The sequence below is a fragment of the Lepus europaeus genome, chromosome 14 (genome assembly GCF_033115175.1).
Source record: "Lepus europaeus isolate LE1 chromosome 14, mLepTim1.pri, whole genome shotgun sequence".
Lineage (NCBI taxonomy): Eukaryota > Metazoa > Chordata > Mammalia > Lagomorpha > Leporidae > Lepus > Lepus europaeus.
In genome coordinates, this window is record NC_084840.1 from 54,895,098 (window position 1) to 54,914,731 (window position 19,634).

General features: G+C 41.2%; 1 pseudogene; it reads right to left on the bottom strand.

Annotated features, from left to right (window-relative positions):
* Positions 1-16,383: 16,383 nt before the first annotated feature.
* LOC133773794 (pescadillo homolog) lies at positions 16,384-18,236 on the bottom strand (annotated as a pseudogene).
* Between the last annotated feature and the right edge of the window lie 1,398 nt (positions 18,237-19,634).

Sequence of the window (19,634 nt, forward strand, 5' to 3'; positions counted from 1 at the left end):
TTTGCTGACTTTATTATTTTTATTTTAAAATTACATCTATGATTTTTTTGATTTTTGTTTATTTTACTCTCACTTTGTTTTTTTTAAACTTTTATTTAATAAATATAAATTTCCAAAAGTACAACTTTTGGATTACAGTGGCTTTCCCCCCCATAACTTCCCTCCCACCCGCAACCGTCCCATCTCCTGCTCCCTCTCCCATTCCATTCACATCAAGATTCATTTTCAATTATCTTTATATACTCTCTAGAATCTCTATCTTCCACCTGTGAGATGCATACTATTCAGTTTTATCTTTATGATGTCTAATCAAGTTGAGTTCATTAACCTCTTAGAGTTCTTCAGGAATTATATTTCTTTTCTGTTCATTCCACCTGCAGCTGGTCTTTCTAAACTGAGATATTTCTTTTAACTTTTTTTTTTTTTTTTTTGGACAGGCAGAGTGGATAGTGAGAGAGAGAGACAGAGAGAAAGGTCTTCCTTTTTGCCGTTGGTTCACCCTCCAATGGCCGCTGCGGATGGCGCATCATGCTGATCCGAAGCCAGGAGCCAGGCGCTTCTCCTGGTCTCCCATGCGGGTGCAGGGCCCAAGGACTTGGGCCATCCGCCACTGCCTTCCCGGGCCATAGCAGAGAGCTGGCCTGGAAGAGGGGCAACTGGGATAGAATCCGGCGCCCCGACCGGGACTAGAACCCGGTGTGCTGGCGCCGCAAGGTGGAGGATTAGCCTGTTAAGCCACGGCGCCGGCCAAACTGAGATATTTCTGAAACCAGTGACTGGACCATTAGCTTTAAAGATTTGGGTCATGAAAAATCCTAGTCATAGTGAACCCAATACATTCTACTGTGCGTTTCCATAAAGAATGAACTTAGGTTGGGGCCTGCACCATGGCTCACTTGGCTAATCCTCCACCTGCGGTGCCCGCATCCCATATGGGCACCGGGTTCTAGTCCCGGCTGCTCCTCTTCTAGTCCAGTTCTCTGCTGTGGCCTGGGAAGGCAGTGGAGGATGGTCCAAGTGCTTGGGCATCTGTACCCATGTGGGAGGCCAGGAGGAAGCACCTGGCTCCTGGCTTCGGATTGGCACAGCTCCGGCTGTAGCGGCCATTTGGGGGGTGAACAAATGGAAGGAAGACCTTTCTCTCTCTGTCTCTCTTTCTCACTGTCTAACTCTATCTGTCAAATAAATTTGAAAAAATTAAAAAAAAAAAAGAATGAACTTAGGTTTTCCCTATCAAAATTCATAGAAGGCAGTGTAGGTTCTGGAAATATTTTTCTTGACCAGAAGGATTGCATGGTGTTCAAATCACAAATCTTTTTTGTGAAGGCATGTCTCCTAAAGAATATTAAGTACAAAAGCACTCTTATTCATCCTTACATAACATTTCTGCTTAGACCACATGTCTTGTCCCTCTTTCTCAGATTACTGATTTATTACAAGTTAGGATGCCCCTGTGCCTCCTCAGTCAATGTGTTTTTTCTATTTCTGATAGGAATACATATTTTTATATACACTTTAGGAAAATATGTAAATATATAGAGGAAAAAAAATCTCCAGCTACTGTACTAATACTATTCAGAGAACTACTATTAAGAGCATACATATTTTCTGGCATTATTTTAAAACAGTGTATTTGGCTTTATGGTATCTATAAAAATTTATACTTATTACCAACACATTATTTCATTAACATTCCCCTGTGCAGTAACTATTCTTTGAATATGTCATATTATATATTCCTTCATTGTAGATATATCACAGTGATTTAACTTTTGACCTATTATTGGGTGTTTAGTTTGTTGGTTTGTTGTTGTTTTGTAAATGGTGAACATACTTACATCTTATCCTCTTATCCAATACTCAGGATAAAGTCCATGAAGAGGAATTGAAAGGTTAAAGGGTTTGGTTATTGTTATCCTTAAAGTTTCTGATATATACCTCAAATGGACCTTCAAGAAAGGATTATCAATTAAATGACCAGCAGTTTATGAGTGCTTTATTCAATATTCCCCCAAATTATGCCGGATAGTTTCATTTTTTTAACTACATGATAAGTAAAAATGTTTTCATGCTCTTATTTTGCATTTTGTTTCTGTGGAGACCAAGAAGTTGAACATAGTATCTCTTATGTTATTTCCTACTTGCATTTATTTTGTTCTTTGACTCTGTATTCTGTGATGGCTTCTTCCCCCAATCCATTGTTAAGGCTCACTCTTTCTCTCTCTCCTTTTCCCTCTTCTTCCTTCCATCATCTTCCCTCCTTTCTTTCTGTTCCTCAGCTACAGAGGGTTGAGTTAATGGTAGGGCTAATGGACATAATCAGTATCATTCCCTTTTATCCTGTTTCCCACATCATTTATCCTATCCTGTCATCTATTTGTTAAACTTGTCCATTATTCCTTATACCCCCAGTTTTTTTTTTTTTTTTTTGACAGGCAGAGTTAGACAGTGAGAGAGACAGAGAGAAAGGTCTTCCTTCTGTTGGTTCACCCCCAAATGGCCACTGTGGCCGGCGCGCTGTGCGGATCCGAAGCGAGGAGCCAGTTGCTTCCTCCTGGTCTCCCATGCGGGTGCAGGGCCCAAGCACTTGGGCCATCCTCCACTGCCTTCCGAGGCCACAGCAGAGAGCTGGACTGGAAGAGGAGCAACTGGGACAGAACTGGCACCCTAACCGGGACTAGAATCTGGAGTGCCATTTTTATGTAAACACATTTATTAATTTTTCCCTTATGATTTTTACTTTTGAAATTTTATTTAAAAATTCATTTCCTATCCTAGATATCAGTATATTTTGCTATGATGCCTTCTCTTATTTTTATGGTTTCTTTTTCCTTTTAATTTATATTTTTAAGTTGAATTTCATTTTTGTTGTTTGGTATTAGGTAGTAACATCACTTTTGATGGTCATATGTGAGTAAATTTCTCTAACACTATTAAAAACATCTGCTTTTTCCTATTGATTTGAGGTGCCATTTATTATATGAAAGTTACCATAAAGACAAAGATCTGTTTCTAAACTCTATTTTATTGACCTGTTTGTTTTTCATAATCTATGCTTTATCTTTAATATCTGGCAGGACAAATTCTCTTAACTCTTGTAAGGGTTAATCTATCTATGGACATTTGTTCTTCTAGGTGAATTTTAGAATAAGATTAGTTTACTTAAAAGTAAGTTGGCAGTCTGAATGGGATTGTTTTGTATTTATGTGAATTTAATTTAATTTGGGGAACTTTTGTATCTTTCTAAAATTAACTCAGTCCATTTAAAAACATTTATTTAAATAATAATCTGTATCCTTTATTATCATTTAAAAGTTTTCCCTGTAAAGATATTGTATATTCTGGTTAGGTCAATTCTCAGAAACTTTATTGTTTTACATCTGTAAATTTTATCTCCTTTTTAATTTTTCTAGTTGGTTATAACTGGTATAGAGAAAATGCTATGATTTTTGTAATTTCATCTTATAATGGAACCCTTTGAAAATTTATTAGACCTTACAGCTTGTTGAATGTGAGAACTCTTTATATGCTAAGAATGTTCATTACTTGTGTGTCATATTTGTTGGGAGCGTTTTCCCCAGTTGGTTGTTTGACCTTTGTTTATGATGTTTTTTATGCTTTTAACTTTTACATTTATCAGGGAGTCAATTCAATTAATTGTGATTTGTGATTTTATCCCACGCGTTTATGTTGTCAAAATGAATTGTTTTTCTTTGTTTTATTCTGCACTAGCAATGTGCTTTATGGCTTTCCCCAAGTAGTTATCAGTCAGTCAAAAGTGTTTTGTCCCTTTTGATCCACTAGGGGGAAACACTTGCCTGAAAGAAAGTGAAGTTACTTTTGCTCTCTGAAGGGAAGAAAACACAAAATAAGTAATTTATATCTGAATTAGATAATTGGAAACTATATAGATGGAAGAGCTTGAACAAAAAGAAAAAGCTGTTTTTGTTTTGTTTGTTTTGAGAGTTATTCTATCTGCACTTTTTTTTTTTTAAATTTTTTTGAGAGGCAGAATGGATAGTGAGAGAGAGAGACAGAGAGAATGGTCTTCCTTTTTGCCGTTGGTTCACCCTCCAATGGCTGCTGTGGACGGCACATCTCGCTGATCCGAAGCCAGGAGCCAGGTGCTTCTCCTGGTCTCCCTTGCGGGTGCAGGGCCCAAGCACTTGGGCCATCCTCCTCTGCCTTCCCGGGCCACAGCAGAGAGCTGGCCTGGAAGAGGGGCAACCGGGATAGAATGCGGCGCCCCAGCCGGGACTAGAACCCGGTGTGCTGGTGCCGCAAGGCGGAGGATTAGCCTGTTAAGCCACGGCGCCGGCCAGAAAAAGCTGTTTTTAAAGATAACATGTTAAGTAAAAAAGATTCAAAATTGTTTTTTAGTGGAAAAAGGGAAAGCAGAAAATACAAATGAAACAATTTAAAATTGAGAAACAAAAAAAGCAGAAGAAAAAGAAAACTAAAGTAGAAATGGAAAGGTCCAGTTTCTGTTCCAAAAATCATTATTAAGCACCAGTAATAAGAAATTGGTAACAAGAAACAGCAATGGTGCTTTTTTCTCTACTTTCTCCTTCTTTGCTCTGGAAGGCCAAGGGGTGAGGTTAATCTGCATCCCCTACTCCCACCCCCATATTCTATGTGGCTTCTGTACAGATAGCTGAGTGGGAAACAGTTTTCAAACCACAACGAATCTATTTTTTAATTGAAATAAGGAAATTTGTAGGAAGGGACCATCCTGGCAACAAAGGCAGTATTTGAAAGGTGATTCCTCTCTGAATTCCATCAATATTCTTAAACTCATTTTTAATATAGAAAAGCAAACAAATTCACAAAGGGAAGAGAAGGAAGGAAAGAAAGAAGGAAGAGAGGGAAGGAGCAAGGGATGTGGGGAGGAAGGCAGGAAAGAGCAAAGACAGACCAGCTAGCAAGACTGTGGTTCTCTTATCTATGAAAACATGAAAGGACAACTAAAAACAGTCCTTTACGTACAGATAGCAAGTTTTATTTAGACCTGAAAAAAAAAAAAAAAGATCAGGATCAAATGATAGCCTACATACATAAAAAGCAAGTTACTATTATTATAACACAGGTATATATGCCAGCTTGGGACTTGACTTCTGGATGCCCTTTCTTAAGTGGGACATCTACGTCATAACTATGACATCCATACTATAAAAAGCATTTATTTTTACATCAATTGAGATAAAATAAATGTATGAAAGATTTGTGTTTGCATATAAGAAAAGTAAAATATTTAAAACTCGACCAAAATACATCTAAACATGTCAAATTACATTATAAAAGAACCTTCTGCTTATTTTTGATTTACTACCTGTGTACACTGGGAAGAATACAAAGTATTTAGTAATACCATAAGTGATTTCATTAAGTCTATTACACTTATAATTAATTAAATTTAGCTTTGTGTATAGGTAATAAGTGCAAGCTCAACAAAAAGGTTTTCCTTGAGATGCATGCTGACCTCCCAGTCTCATTCCCACTCATGGCTTCTGAGTTTCACATTCCAGAGGTAGCTGGTAATTTCCAGTTTCGCTCAATAATATGAATGAATTTTTTTTTAACAGAACTGATAGTAAGCTATACAATTTTCCACACCTTGCTTTAACTCAACAACAGCCAACAACAGTCACTTAGAATCCATGACGTGTACTTCATTTCAGAACGGTTACATCAGAATCAGGTATGCCTTATTCCTTTTTAAATTTTATTTTCCTTTAATTTATAAAAAGGGATCAAATTTCATGACTTCATATGTACAATTTTAAGAGCATAATGATACTTCCTACCCTACCCTCCCTCACTCCATTCACTTCCACCCACATTCTTTTCTTATTTTTATTTTAATTTTTACAATGACATACTTTCAAATTTCTTAATAATTACAAGCTTAACCTTCTACTAAATGAAGAATTCAGCAACTAGTAAGTAGAAAAACCACTGTTACTCAAGAGTGTAGACAAAGGCTATAACAAATAATCAAATCTCAAAATGTTGATTTTACTCATATATGTTAGTGGTTTTTTTTTTTTTGTACTCTATATATTAGTTACCACAAATCAGGGAAAACATATTTATCTTATGGGGACAAATACTCCATTGGATGAGTGTACCATAGCTGATTTGTCTTGCTTCCTTTTGGAAGATATGTAGGGTATTTTCAGTCACTGGCATTAAAAAACAGTAGGGCAGTGGTTTTCAGTGTACTTACATTTCTTTTGTAGGAATATGTTTTAGGAATAGAAATCTTGAAGAGGTATCAACAGGTCAAAAGGTATGCCATTTTAATGTGTACAGAAGCCAAGATTGCCTTGAATGGGGTGCTGCCAATTTACATTCCCACTAAGGAGTACCTTTCCTGCATTCTCATGAAGGTTACTTTTCATAAAATTTTTTGCTCTATTCCAATCTGTTAGGTAAAATAAAAAGAATCTTATTGTGGTTCTTACATTTGCATATCCACTATAGTGGGTAAAAGTTCAAACATTTTTCTATTTATAGACCATTTATATTATCTGTGAATGCATTATGGTTCTTTTGCCAATTCTGCCATTTTCCTGTGTTGATTTTAAAATTCTTTAAAAAATTATTTGTAGATCCCTATGTAACACAGAAAATTATCCCAACGTGTATTTATGTGTTTCAGAAGTTATTTTCCTGAGTTTATTAGTAAATTTAAAACTTTTAAGTGATAAAATTGTCACTCTTTTACTTTATGGTTCTGGGTTTTATATCAGTATCAAAAAAGTTCTTCCAGGGGCTGGCGCTGTGATGTAGCATGTAAATCTGCTGCCTGCATGCCGGCATCTCTTACAGACTCTGGTTTGAGTCCTGGTTGCTCCACTTCTGATCCAGTTCCCTATTAATGCGCCTGGGAAAGCAGCAGAAGATGACCTAAGTCCTTGGGCTCCTGCAGCCACGGGGCAGACCCAGAAGAAGCTCCTGGCTCCTGGCTTCAGATTGGCCCAGCTCTGGCCATTACAGCTGTTTGGGGATTGAACTAGCAGATGCAAGATCTCTGTCTTTCTCTCTCTGCCTCTGCTTCTCTGTAACTCTGCCTTTCAAATGAATAAATAAATCTTTAAAAAAAAATTTTAAAAAGTTCTTCCCAAGCCAGATGATTCTTTAAAGTCTTTCATATTTTGTTAAGTATCTTCATAATTTAATTTTTTTTACTTTCTAGACTTTGTTTCAGATAAAATTCATTTTGATGAAAAAAATGAGGTTGAGTTCTAGTAATATTTTTCCTGATATGGGTTTCCCAATAACCTCCAGCCTACTGACTGACAATGATCTTTCCCCATTGATTTGAAGGGTCCATTTCTCCTAACCTGCCTTCCCATATATAAGGTATTTTTCAAAAGTTCATGCAAAATGCATATTATAAAGAAACTATCCATAGATTTCAAAAAAGTATGCACCACAATAAACTTTTCCATGAACTTTTAAAAAAACCCTCAAATATTTATGTCTATTTCTAGACCCTTCTGTTAATTGCTCTTTATATCTCTTTAGGTACATGTATCAGACTATTTTTATTACAATTTCATTTTAATGTGTGTTACTATCTAGAAAGGCTACTCCTTTCCTTTTTAGAAGCTTTTTCTGAAACATAGAAAGATGCTCATTTTTATCCCATGAATTTTAAAATAGCTCACTTAAAATTTTTGTTATTTTTATTAATCATTTAAAATTTATCAATATATGTTGATATATTTTGATCTACATACCACAGTTTAACATTTTAAATAAAAATATCTAACAGATTACAAAGTTTTAAATACTGTATTGGAATTGTTTGACATAGATCTTGAATTTTTATTTTTTTATTTTTTATTTTTATTTTTTTGACAGGCAGAGTGGACAGTGAGAGAGAGAGACAGAGAGAAAGGTCTTCCTTTTTGCCATTTTTTCACCCTCCAATGGCCGCCGCGGTTGGTGCGCTGCGGCCAGCGCACCGCGCTATTCCGATGGCAGGAGCCAGGGGCTTCTCCTGGTCTCCCATGGGGTGCAGGGCCCAAGCACTTGGGCCATCCTCCACTGCACTCCCTGGCCACAGCAGAGAGCTGGCCTGGAAGAGGGGCAACCGGGACAGAATCCGGTGCCCCGACCGGGACTAGAACCCGGTATGCCGGCGCCGCAAGGCGGAGGATTAGCCTAGTGAGCCGCGGCACCGGCCTTGAATTTTTATTTTTAAAAATATTCCTAAGGGCCGGCACCCGGCTCAATAGGCTAATCCTCCACCTGTAGTGCCAGCACCTGGGTTCTAGTCCTGGTCGGGGCGCTGGATTCTGTCCCGGTTGCTCCTCTTCCAGGCCAGCTCTCTGCTGTGACTCGGGAGTACAGTGGAGGATGGCCCAAGTCCTTGGGCCATGCACCCACATGGGAGACCAGGAGAAGCACCTGGCTCCTGGCTTTGAATCAGCACAGTGTGCTGGCTGCAGCATGCTGGCCGCAGCAGCCATTGGGGGTGAACCAACGGAAAAGGAAGACCTTTCTTTCTCTCTCTCTCTCTCTCTCTCTCTCTCTTACTGTCCTCTCTGCCTGCCCAAAAAAAAAAAAAAATTCCTAAGACTATATTAATTACTGCTGTACCTATATTTCCTTATCCCCATTATTTAATTGTTTTTTATGTTGAAACTCATTTTTTAAATGATTTATTTCTTTAGTTGAGAGGCAGAGTTACAGACAGAGAGAGAGAGACAGAGACAGAGAGGTCTTCTATCCTCCACTGGTTCACTCCCCAAATGGTCACAATGGCCAGGAGCCAGGAGCTGCTTCTGTGTCTCCCACATGGGTGCAGGGGCCCAAGGACTTGGGCCATCTTCCACTGCTTTCCCAGACAATAAGCAAGAGCTGGATCAGAAGAGGAGTAGCCAGGACTAGGAGCTGGATCAGAAGAGGAGCAGCCAGGACTAGAACCAGCACCCATACGGGATACAAGTGCTACAGGCAGAAGCTTAACTTACTACACTACTATGCCAACCCCTAAAAGTCATTTTTTAAAAGGTTTATTCATTTATTTGAAAAGCAGAGTAATGGAGAGAGAGAGATTGTCCATCTTCTGGTTCACTCCCAAAATGCTGGTAACAGCCACTGTCTGGCCAGGCCAAAGCCAGGAGCCAGGAAATCCTTTTGGATCTGTACCTTTCACATGGGTGGCAGGAACCCAAGTAGTTGGGCCAGCATCTGCTGTCTCCCAGGTATATTAGCAGGAGGCTGAACTGGAAGCGTGCAGTACCTGGGACTCAAACCAGGTACTGTAGTACGGGATGTGGGCATCCCAAGTGGTGGCTTAACATGCTGTGTCACAGTGCCTGCCCTGAGCTTTTTTAATATGAATTTTGTGCCTTTCCAAATTTTCTTCTTGCTTATAGTGACTTTTGAGTTAAGTTTTTGGAATATCCAAAAAATGGAGGATAATATCATTTAAAACGTTTTCTGTCCTCATTTTTAAGGAGTAAAATAAGAATCAACTAAAAAAGTTAAGTTACACAATTTATCTTTGTTGTACATGAAACCATTATTTTTAAAATTTTTTTACTATTTTTAAAAGAATTTTATTTATTTATTTGACAGGTAGAGTTACAGACAGTGAGAGAGAGAGACAGAGAGAAAGGTCTTCCTTCCATTGGTTCACTCCCCAAGTGGCTGTAACGGCTATAGCTGTGCCGATCCGAAGCCGGAGCCAGGTGCTTCTTCCTGGTCTCCCATGTGGATGCAGAGGCCCAAGGACTTGGGCCATCTTCTACTGCTATCCCATGCCATTGCAGAGAGCTGGACTGGGAGAGGAGCAACTGGACTAGAACCTGGTGCCCATATGGGTTGCCGGTGCCGCAGGCGGAGGATTAACCTAGTGTGCCACCGTGCCGGCCCCTGGAACCATTATTTATAAAATAAACATCAGAGACACAGAATAAAGATTGGTTATTTTTTTAAAAAAAAATTTATATATTATTTGAAAGTCAGAGTTATACAGAGAAAGGAGAGGCAGAGAGAGAAAGAGAGGTCTTCCATCTGCTGGTTCACTCCCCAGTTGGCCGCAACGGCCAGAGCTACACCAATCTGAAGCCAGGAGCCAGGAGCTTCTTCCAGGTCTCCCACATGGGTGAGGGGCCCAAGGACTTGGGCCATCTTCCACGGCTTTCCCAGGCCATAGCAGAGAGCTGGCTAGAAAGTGGAGCAGCTGGGTCTTGAACCAGTGCCCATACGGGATGCCAGCACTTCAGTCCAGGGCATTAACCTGCTGTGCCACAGCGACAGCTCCAGATTGGTTAAATTTTAAAATAATGTGAGGGTGGGGTTGGGAAAGAGCATGTAGGAGAGATAGAAGTTGATTTACCAGAGAGAGAGAGAGAGAAAGGAGAAAATGAGCTCTGGTCAGTCATTAGGAAAATTAGAAAACCTAGTTAGCTGTCAGCTACATGTAGTGAATTTGAATATCATGGACATTAACATCTGTTAAGTCTTTTAAATCATAGAACTTTCAGGCCAAATCCTCCATAAAATTGAGAGTGACATAATTAAGGTCTGTGGGCACATCTTTTAAGCCTGCTGCTGCAGCAGCTAAAGACAGGAGAGGACCTCTGTCTCCTCTCCCACCATCCAAAGCTACAGACAATGGGCCATGATCACCCTGACCTGCTTCTTATTTTCTCAGCTAGAGACGCAGGAGCTCTCACTGACTTTTAATAAATGGAATGGCAAAAAAAAAAAAAAAAAAGGTTATGAGAGAACCCCTGGATTCAACAATTGACTATGACTCAGTAATGGACTGACTGTTAGCAAAGGAAGACAACTCTTGCTATTATCAAGATGGGGCTTGCTGGACTCCTCAGCACAGTTGAGAAGAATCACCTTTTTGTGGACTGGGAAATTTGCTCCTTTCTAGTTCCCTCCTAGCCAGCAGGCTTACTTGTTGGCGTTGCTGCATGAGCAGGCAGCCTTCTCTCTTCCTGCCAAAAAGGATTTTGCATTTAATCCACATTTTGCTTCCAAATATATTTTTATGCTTTTAAAAAATTGGATGCTAAATATGTCCATCTGTATGCTAAATACATTTTATGTGCATTTAATCATTTCCATTAGGGGGTCCAATACATTCTTCAGACCACTTTTATTAATTTTCTTATAGACATTGAGAAAACCAACTAGAGAAAGAGCATAAAGATATCGTAAGTCATGGCATTTTAGTTCCAAAGATGGGCTCCTAGAATAAATACTAATCAGACTCGCTCTTGTCATTTTAAAAGCACATCTTTTGATTTTGGTAGCTGTTAGTCACTCTTTGAATGACTTATAATCATACCATATGGATATGTCTTAATTTAATGAATCAGTCCCTTATTGATGAAAATTTGTGTTCTAACAAAAATTTATTGGAATGTAGTTAGTTCTCTTTAACCTATGGAATGTAGCTAGGGAGAAAGACTGAGGATAGTACTACCAGAAGCCAAGTTTCACCCAGAACAAGAGCTTGTTTATTTTTATTTTTTTTTTTGTAGAGCAAGAGCCACTCTGTGGTAGTTGGAATCAGCAAACTGTCAAGGATCAAGCTCTGTGATGAGGGCCATCAATGGTTGGCCTTCATGGCCTTGGAGAGTGGCCTGATACAAGAGGGGGCCAGGAGAGGAGTCACAGTAAGTGGTTTGTAACTTCAAGTAGTCAAGCTTAGTAACTGCAACATTGGAAAAAAATGAATTATTTTATAATCTTGAAATGTTGGCACTAATACTATTAGTGAAATATTTTTTAAATGATATCATCAACATTGTACCATACTCTGCTATAGTATAATGAACCAGAGAGAGAGCCAGACCAAGGATGTTGTTTTTCTACCTTTCCAGCCTAAATCTGTCTAGAAAAGATCAATTGCATAAGAATATAAAATAAATAATCCTATGGGAGAGTAGCTTATTTTTTGAAGGATTCCCAAGATTTGATTCTCTCAAGAAAGAGAGGAAAAAAAAAAAAAACATACTCTAGGAACTTCTCCATTTCCTCCCTTCTCCCTAATACTTCCAAGCTACTCTTTTTCTTAGGAAGTTCAAATTCTGTTAGGGATTTCTGATAATTGGTTGGGCAGAAACTGACTCTGGGGGAAATAAAAATACTATAAGAAAAAACATGCTCAGCCTAACTAGTCATTTAGGAAATTGAACTTAATACAGCCATATAACATTTTAAACACATTTTGAGAGGGAAGCACTATAAATCAGCATGCTTTCTAGTCAAGAGCAGCTTTATTTGATATGAAATTTAGATGCAGTATATAATTCTATGAGTATATTTCATTATGCACATAGTTCAGAGTTTAAATATTTGAAATATTGAGACAATGATACTACACCAATAAAGTATCAGACACGTGAGTACTCAGACTCTCTTCCAGCTGTGTGGGTGGCTTCCTGGTGCAGTACACTCTGCTGGGGGAGAGGACTCCTATTTCCCTGGAGGGGATGTTTTAGCTTTGGAACCAGCAATTTTAGCCCTGAGATATCCAGTCTTTGTCTCATTCTTATATCAAGACCTACAAGCAAACAAATGACAAGCAGTCCTACTTCTACTTAAAACAGCACCTGGCAGGTCCTGTTATGGTCTTTGATAATGTAGAGTGGCTACAGGGAAGATTGTGTGAACTGAATACAAAATTTGGAAGCCAGAGCCTCAGTCCCTTTTCTACCTTTCCCAATCTGCTTAGTGGTTCTTTTCATTTCATCAACTCGGATACAGAAGTACTGATTATTTCCCAGGAAGGTACTAGAATATATGCAAGGATAAACTTTCTGTATGTTTATTTCTCCTTCTTCCAATCCCATGCTTCGATTTCCTTCTAGGAACTTTCCAATCTATTCTGTATTGGATTGGAGTTAGGGTTGCCTTTGAACTGAATCAGTATTCATGGGAGAAAGGATTTTCTCTCCAGGCAGAAATCTATGTGGATTTGTTGTTTCTGCTTTTTAAAAAACACATCTGAAGCTTCCCTACCATATGACCTCCAGGTCCTCAGAATTCTAACTGGTGATGGAAAAAGCACCAATTATCAATGCCCAAGAGGTTTTTACTTCTTGTTGTTGCAAGCACTGGCAGAAATATCCGAACTGAAATGGATAAAAACTTGGGTTCCCTGGTTGTAGGTTTCTCTCTCTCTTTCTCTCTCTCTCTCTCTCTCTCTCTCTCTCTCTGGTTTAGTTAGTTATATCTATTTTGCAAAGGGAAGAATTTTTTCATAACATATGCAAGATAAGAACAAAGTAATATGAATGCCTAGATGAAATGCAACTGTGAAGATAAAAGTGTACACTTATATGTAAACACAAATTCACATTAAATAAGTATATGTGAATAATATGTATTTTGCTAACTAGTTTTGTATGCAGTGCTTAAGTTAATCTTCATTAAAAACCCTATAATAGGGACTGGCATTGTAATAAGTGAGAAAACAGTGGGAAATGGTCCAAGTACTTGGGCACCTGCCACCCACGTGAGAGACCCAGATAGAGTTCCTGGTTCCTGGCCCTGGCCTGACCCAGCTCTGGCTGTTGCAGCTAATTGGGAAGGAAATTAGTGGATGGAATATTTATCCCCCTTCCACCCCTACCCCAACACTCTGCCTTTAAGTAAATCTTTTTTTTAAAAGCATAATGTAGGCACTATTATAATTTTCGCTTTTCAAAAAAGTTAACTTGTACACAAAAAACTTCATTAACTTTTCCCAAACCATATATGTGCGGCACCAGGATTTGAATCAAGAAATAATTCCAGAGTTTATGTTCTTTACCTAACACGCAGAACTGATTTAGCTCTGTGAATTATGAAGAGCAAGGGTTTAGAGAGATTCCTGGAGGATTCAGTGCCACTCGGGGTCAAAGTGGTTGTCTAATGTGATATTCAGACTAGAGTAGCTCCACCTGCTCAGTCCTCTCCAGAAGAAATCATGGAAGAGTAAGAGAGACAGTTCTGGGACCCAGGAATAAAATATGTTTCATATTTGAACTGAATTGGCCTAGATATTTGAAAATAAAATAGATTTTATAATTGAAGTATTTTGTGGACACTCTGCATGGCACAGGTGAATTTGAAATGTATATTGGTTTTCTTCTGGACTTCTGATCTAGTTTTGCAAATAACTGCACGTAGTATCCCTTACCATTCTACTTTTTTTTTTTTTTAAAGAAAGATTTATTTATTTCAAGGGCAGAGTTACAGGGAGCAGGGGGGGGGGGGCATGAGGCAGGGGAGGGGCAGAGAGAGAGAGAGAGAGAGAGAGAGAGATCTTCCATTCCCTGGTTAACTCCACAGGTGGCCCCAATGGCCAGGGCTGAGCCAAGATGAAGCCAAGAGCTTTAACTGGGTCTCCGACGGGGATGGCAGTGGTCTAGGCACTTGGGCCACCTTCCACTGCTTTTCCCAGGCTATTAGCTGGGAGCTGGATTGAAAGTGGAGCCAGGACATGATCCGGTGCCTGTATGGGATGCCGTCATCGTAGGCGGAGCCTTTACCCACTGTGCTACAATGTCAGCCCCACCATTTTGCTTTTCTTCAGAAGGGTGTAAATGATGAAATTAATGAAATATCTAAATGGTAAGCTATCTACATGACTATTTTTTTTTCAGTTTTTGTTCTGCATAGTGGAAATATTTTTTCTTCTTCCCAGTGTGTTAATTCTTACCTGTGAAATATTAAGTCAGTATTACAGAAAATAATATTTCCAGGCAGTGAACTGAAGTGTGGAAGTTACATTTACTAGCCAAAAACAGCATTGGTCGTTATGTCACAAATAAACTATGTGTATGCATGAGCAATACATAAACTAATTCAATTTGTTCTAACATCATAAGCCATTTTAAGGAAATGTTAGAGACTTTTAACTCATTTCTATTCATTGAAAAATTTCACTGAACCACCTGTGCCTCTGTGCTTTCTTCCAGTCTGTGGTCTTTTCTGTAGGAAAAAATTCTAAAAATAGCTATGACATTCTTTTTAAAATCAAATGCCTTCTTCAAAGAAGTTGCCATAATAAAAATAGGAAGTAGGACAGATGGTACATAGCTGTAAATTAAAGTTTACATTGACGTAGATGCCACATGTAATCTTCAATTATTTATTAATATAAAATGAGGACTGCTTATGTAAGTATGAGTCCTGTTAGTTGGTCCTTTCATCTCTACCCATCTGAATTTCTAAATTTTCCTGAACCTTGCTATGGCTTATTTTTGTCTCCCTGCTTTTAATATGATGTGCAGTTCCCATGAACATTGAACACCTGTCATTCAGCTTAAATGTATATATTTCTGAGCCCCACACAAATGATGCCTGTAACTGAGAAGAATGGGTGTGAATGTGACAGAGCCGGGAAATTTTCTATGTGCATGTGGTGCCTGTACTGACTTCCATCAGAGCAGCTCTCATACTTTGTTGCCCACATCCGATTCCTTCTCTGTTTCCTCTCCCTGATAATAATACCTAACTCTGGCACAGAGATCATTTCTTGTTTTCCTGGGTAAACTTAATTTTTTATACAATATTTGTTGAACAGATTAATGCCTTTTTCTGGTCGTTACCTAACTATTCATACATCCATTTAAAACTTGGTGTCCCTAAGAAAGATATAAATATAGGCATCTCATAATCAGATAATGTAACATTTTGGGGAACCCAGGGTATAATAATATCTGAACTAAATAGTTAAGGGAAGTGCAAAGGAAATATAAGACACAGTCCCTTTCTTTAAGGTACTTCTAGATTAATAGAAGGAGAGAATAAATGCATACATACACACATGTGATATGTTATCACCAGAATGAGTGCAGTCCTGTATACATACAAAGGCATGTTAAATACAGTCTTTTAAATTAAGTAGGCAATATTTGTATAACACATTATCCCTGAAATATTTTGAATTCTACCTATAGTTTTTACCAATATTTAGTAAACTTTTAGCTAAACTTCAGTGTTAAGCTACAAGATAACAGATAATCCACAACAAAAATACCTTAATATATATTTCAAATACAAATACTAATCATGTGGAGAATATCAGATTGTTACTCTTTTTTTTTTTTTTTTTTTTTTGCTGCGACAGCCGTTTAATAACAGATGCTCCCCCCCACCCCCCCGCCCCATCACAGCACCCTGAGAATCATGGGTCCAAACGAGGAAGAGGGGAGGGAAGCCAGCGAGGAGCGGAGCATGTGATGGGCCGGCAGGGCCCTGGCCCTGCGTCCTCTTCTCGGCCCGGCCCCACGCAGGAACTCCAGGGGAGGCCAGCGCTGCCCGTGGGCCCAGCCAGGCAGCGAGAGGGTGCCAGGGCCGGCCGGGGGAGGGGGGCATGAGAACAAGCGCCTCTGCTCCGTCACCAAGCTCAGGTCCTGGGCCCGCCTCCACCCTGTGCCGCGCGGGGCCGCGGCACTCACACCGGACTTGCCTTCTTGGCCTTCCTCTCTGACCGCAGCGCCTCGTCGTGGGCTCTCCGCTTCTGCGCCAGCTTGTTGGCCTCGCGGATCTTGCGCCTCTTGCCAAACATGGTCTTGTGGTACAGGTACTTCTCCCGCTTCCTCATCATCATGATGGCCAAGCGCTTGGCCTCGCTCTCCTCCTTCTGGGCCAGCTGCTGCTTGTCCTCCAGCTTCAGGGTGCCCGCTGTCACCCTGGGCTTCTTCCCTGCCATCCTCTGCTCCTCCAGAGCTGCCAGTCGGGCCTCTCCCTCCTCCTCTGAACCAGCCTCCCCGTCTTCCTCCTCGCGTCCATCTTCTCCCTCTTCTTCACCCCCACCTTCGGCGTCTTCCTCCTCCTCTACCCTCTTCCTCCTCCTCCGACTCTTTCACATCTCCTGGCTCCTCCCCCCGCTGCAGGGCCAGCAGCTTCAGCTTCTCCGGTGGGATGGTGGGACGTAGTCGCCTTCCTTCTCGGACATGAAGGGCGAGAGGTGCGGGGGCAGCTGCACCCCGGGGAAGTACTCTGCCACAGGGAGCAGGAGCTGGGCATTCACGCAGTCAAACACCCACTGGGGCTGCACGTAGCTCCTGCCGAAGACTGGCGTCTGCTGCCCAGGCCGGTCGACGATCTTGGTGGGTGATGTGTGGGTCTGTGACGTCATAGGTGGCTCCAATGCACAAAGACTTGTCCCAGGACACATCCCCCCCAAAACTCCTGATGATGAAGGCCAAGGCCCAGCGGGGCACCTCGCGGCTCAGGAAGAACTTGAGGCCCTCAAACAGCTTCCTGTGCTTCTCCTGCGCCTCCAGCTCCTTCCTGCGGTCCTGCTCCTGGGCCGCCACCTCCCCATCGGCCGGAAACTCATCCTCCTCGGCCTCCTCTTCCACAGCAGGCACCACCACGCGGGCCAGGCTGGCGCTGAGGGCCGCCAGCTTCTCCATCGAGCTCTCCGAGTCCAGAGCGTAGGCGTCCTCGCTGACCTTCCTGTCTGTGTGGGCCTGACCCTCGAGCTTGTGCGGGTACTGGAGGTTGAGCGACTGGTAGAGGCAGAAGTTGACAAAGCCCAGCAGGGTGGTGTAGAACTCGGTGAAGGTGGCCATGACCCTGTCGTCCACGTCTGTTGGGTGGTCATGGGAGAAGGTGTAGGGCGTGATCCACACGATGGGCTGGCCCAGCACCTCAGCCTGGTAGTAAATGCCTTTGATGGACAGGAAGACCTTGCGCAGGGTGCGGGCGGTGATGACTCAGTGCAGGAACTCCACGGTGAGCTGGTGGCAGAGCTGAATGGTCTGCACGTGGCATTTGCCCATCCGCGGGAACGTGGAGAAGAGGAAGCACATGGACAGGGCGTCATCCAGGTCCCGCAGAGCGTCGATAAACGTGGGGTACCGCCCCTTGACGATGTGGTCAAGCATGTAGTTGGGCTTGTTGTCTTTCAGGCGCTCCACCGTGTTCCACTCGCTCTTCCCGTAGGCCTTCCGCAGCTTCCGGACAAACACCTTGTACTCCTGGAACTTGTTGACAATGGGCTTGTGGAGGAGGAACTTGATTTCTTTGAGGAGGTAGAAGGTGCGCGCGGCCGTGGAGCCCTTGTTCACCTGCTTCTTGTGCTTGGGCTCGTGCGGATAGATGCCCTTCAGGATGCAGAGCCGCCTGAAGTCAGCCAGGCTCAGCTGTAGCTTCTTCTGGGCTTTGTTCCGGGTGATGTAGTTGGTGGCGGAGCCTCGCTCATACTTCTTTTTCTCCAGGCCTCCCATGGCTCCACGTTGAGGGGCCTAGCAGCGCCGCGCCAGATTGTTACTCTTCTATTTACTGTGACAACTTGGATAATGCAACCTGACCTGAATTCTAGACTTGCTCTTCCTCATCCTGAGAGCTTTTAACTTCTTTTCTCTGCTTTGTTCTGTTTTTTTTAGCTCTTCTCTCAACACATACACACCTACCCCTCCCACACTCCTCTCTTACCTAACTTTATTGGATCTTATCCTTTCCTTTTAGCTGTTTGAAGTATCAAATAAAAGTCCTATGTGTGGGCACATATCAGTTTCAACATTTAGGTATCCAGAAACAATGCTTTCATTGGATGATCCTGGAGGGTGCTATTCAGGGATTGTATTATTCAGCTTTTCATTACTATAAAAAATACCTGAGGCAGGCTACAAGGGAAAAAGGTTTATTTGGGTTCATGATTCTGGAGGTACAAGGTCCAAACAACATGGCACAGGCTTTTACTTGCCTAGGCTGTATCATATTTGTGGAGCATACGTGTATCTCTGTGTTATAGCTCTTCCCCTTCACCACATAAAACCACCAGGATTCAATCATTGGGGCTCTACCCTAATTACTTAATCTAATCTAGTAACTTCCCAATGTCCCATGTCTAACCACCATAATTGGATTTAATTTTTACCCTCTTAATGCCATTAACATTAAGACTTTGAGGATTAAACTCCTGCATGAGTTCAAGGGTCATCCCACATCAGGACTAATTTTCAGATAGCAATCTGGTGGAGAAACACCTCAAATGCCACTTAAAAAGAGGTTGTTTTCTCATCCTGTAGGGAGAGTTGCCTATCTGCATTCAAGAGTGGGTATGATTGACTAGACACCAGAAGACCAACAGTCTGGAATGATACTGCACAGCTTTAGAAACAGGAACATCCACTTACTTGATGGATGAGAGCTGTGCTCACAGCAGGCACCATTCACATTCTGGCTGAGGCTCTTCTGCCTGATCACATCCCGACAGGGAGTCTGAGTAATCATTTTAATAGGTGATTTTGCTTACAAGGAACACACTCTCAATTATCCATAAGATGTCTGTCATCATCCTTGCTTTTTGGCAGCTGAGAGAGGATTCAGATCCCAAAGCCTGCTATGTCATAGAGCCTTAAGCTTGGAACTCACTTTACCAGTCACACTGTGGACCCCATAGTCCATGTGGGTCAACTTCTACAACCTCTCCTTGGGCACTAGTGATCTACCAAATAGAGACCAGGATGCACTGCAAGAAGTATTTCAGCTCAGTAAAAGCAGAGCCTAATGATTAGTCTTTTCTCTATGGGATGTGATTTGTGGTTGTGATAGGACAGCTTGCTTTCTTGGTCGGGATAAACATTAATAAATTGCTGTTCACAACCTTTTTGGACTTACATGTCATGTAGAATTTATGATCCCATTAT